At 35.8% G+C, this 2,766-nt stretch overlaps 1 non-coding gene across 1 annotated transcript; it reads right to left on the bottom strand.

The window, feature by feature from the left end:
• Positions 1 to 2,153: 2,153 nt before the first annotated feature.
• LOC116854365 lies at positions 2,154 to 2,260 on the bottom strand. Its single transcript, XR_004380147.1, has one exon. It is a non-coding gene; the product is annotated as a U6 spliceosomal RNA (small nuclear RNA).
• Positions 2,261 to 2,766: the final 506 nt, after the last annotated feature.

Below are 2,766 nucleotides of genomic sequence, written 5' to 3'. Positions count from 1 at the left end.
TCCACAATACATTTTATCTCTATGAAAGAAATCATGACTCTATATAAGATATGTATCCCTCTTGTATAATATAAGGGCAAATATAAATTAAAAATAAGAAGCTTGGGGGGTGCTGGGTGGCTCAGCTGTTAAGCGTCTGTCTTTGGCTTCTGTCATTGTCTCAGGGTCCTGGGATGGAGTCCCACATTGGGCTCCCCACTTGGCGAATCTTGCTTCTCCCTCTCCCACTCCCCCTGCTTGTGTTCCCTCTCTCACTGTGTCTCTCTGTCAAATAAATAAATAAAATATTTTTAAAAAAATAAGAAGCTTAATTCTCCCTGGTGAAAATAAGGGAGACACCCCCCCCACCTCCCACCTTTAGAAGGCTTTCTTTAGAACACGTATAACTTTTTTGTTTCTTTAAAATGTATGTAAATATTTTTAAAAGCCAAATAAGCCAATTGCCAGCTGTAAGGCACAATAATGTCTTTCTCAAGAACCTGGGAGCCATCTCTTTGAAATGCAACATCCAGTAAGATGGCATCTCTATCTTCCGGTTTCTGTTGGAGGGTAGAAGTCTTAAGTCCATGGTTATCTCATGCTTAATTGCGAAAGTTACCTCTTGTCACAAAAATACTACAGTTTATGGACCGCCTGGGTGTCTCAGTGGGTTAAGTCGCTGCCTTTGGTCCAGGTCATGGCTCAGGTCATGATCTCAGGGTCCTGGGGTCAAGCCCCGCATTGGGCTCTCTGTTCAGCAGGGAGCCTGCTTCCCTCTCTCTGCCTACTTGTGATCTCTCTCTGTCAAATGAATAAAATCTTTAAAAAAAAATAGTAATTATTAAAAAAAAATACTATAGTTTATTTTTTCTTTGGAAAAAACTGATTAGCAAACACAGATGGCCCCTCCAATTATCAGGTGAGTCTTGGAAGAATGATGTGTGACAAATCTTGCTATCAAGTTCTCTTATTTAAGGACTAGTTACTGGTCATTTTGAGAACATGTATACAATAGAGTTCTATCTTCTTGGCGATATGAAAGGGTAAGATTTTATTCTGGCTTACTGCCTATTCTATAATAAAGCTGTTTTCTTTCTCTTCTACTATTGTGGGAAGTTTTTCTGGGTTGGCTGAAGATTTTGTTTTTAATGGTTTTCCTCAACAGTAACTAACTTATTCAAAGACACTCCCCCAGAAATCCTTTCCTCTCTTTCATGCCTTTTAGAACATTTTCCCTTAATTGATCTTTCTCATTAGCTGGAATTTCTTCCATCCTGACCTTACACTTCCTTCAAAAATGATCTTTCTACTATTATCTTCTTTCAGAATCAGACAATCTCCTCCTGTAGGTCATTTCTGGTAGACACTCTAATTAGGCTTTTATATCCATATATATAGAAATATACGTATTTACAGAAATATCCATTTATATGAAAAGGGTGTGTGCTTGTGTGTATATATTTAAAATGTATATGTATAGTGTTTCAGACTCACTAACTGATACCATACTTACATGGAAATCAAAGAACTGAAATTCCATGCGTTAATAGTGGTTTTGGTTTAAATATACAGTGAAACATACAAATATTATTTGTACAGTTTGATTAGTTTTGACAAATGCATACACCTGTGTAACCAGACCATGTTAAGATACAGAATATAACCCTACATAATCTCTGAAAGTTCCCTCATTTTCTTCCCAGCCAACACCCTTATACCTAAGGCAACCACTTTGTTAATTTTTTTATCATATTAGTTACCATATATTAGCTATATTTTAAAATGACACTTTTTTATGGGCATATATTTTCATTCTCTTGGATAAATACCTAGGAGTAGAATCCTATTTCATGGAACAGCTGTATATTTGTCTTTATAATACATTGCCAAAGCACTTTCCATCGTGCTATATCATTTTACACACCCACCACATAATAGTTCTAATTACTTTTCCAACTTGCCAGCATTTGGTGTATCAGACATTTACATTTCAACCAAACTTCTAGTTCTGTAGGGTAATTTTATCATGGTTTTAACGTGATTTTCCTTAATGACAAATGTTCATTTTCTTATTTGGTTTTCTCGCTCTCCCTCTCTCTCTCTCTCTCCTTTTTTTTTTAACTCCCATTTTACATCTCCCTTTGTGAAGTATCCAAGAGTTTTGCTCACTTCTTTCTAATATAGAATGCTCCACGAATTTGCATATCATCCTTGCACAGAGACCATGCTAATTTTCTCTATTGTGTTCCAATTTTAATATATGTGCTTGCAAAGTGGGCATTTGTTCTCTTTTTTCTTTTTAAGATTTTAGAGACAGAGAGAGAGAGACCCAGCAGTGGGAAGAAGAGGGAGAGGGACAAGCAGACTCTGCACTGAGTGCAGAACCCCACAATGGATTGATCCCAACCCTGAAAGCAAGACCTGAGCGAAATCAAAACTCAGATGCTGAACCGCTTAACCAACTGAGCCTCTCAGGCACCCAGGTACTTGCTCTTTTTTATTTATTGGTTTATTTGTCATTTTATTGTCACATGGGATTTTTATGTATTTGATTTGTTTTTGTGTAAGCTATACATTTACAAATAATTTCTTCTAGGTTGTAGTATACTTACTGATTTTTTTTTTAACAGTGTTATGTGACAAGTAGCATTTTTTAAATTTAATGATGTTTGATTTTTTTATTTACTCCCTTAAATTTTTTAAGGTGCTTTTGCCTTTTGTTTAAGAAATATTTGCCTGTAATCAAGTCATAAAGATATTCTCCTGTGTTTTATGAGATTTGTAGTT

This window comes from Lontra canadensis, unplaced genomic scaffold (genome assembly GCF_010015895.1).
Source record: "Lontra canadensis isolate GAN:19392208 unplaced genomic scaffold, GSC_riverotter_1.0 scaffold90, whole genome shotgun sequence".
Lineage (NCBI taxonomy): Eukaryota > Metazoa > Chordata > Mammalia > Carnivora > Mustelidae > Lontra > Lontra canadensis.
This window is presented reverse-complemented; position numbering and strand designations above follow the sequence as displayed.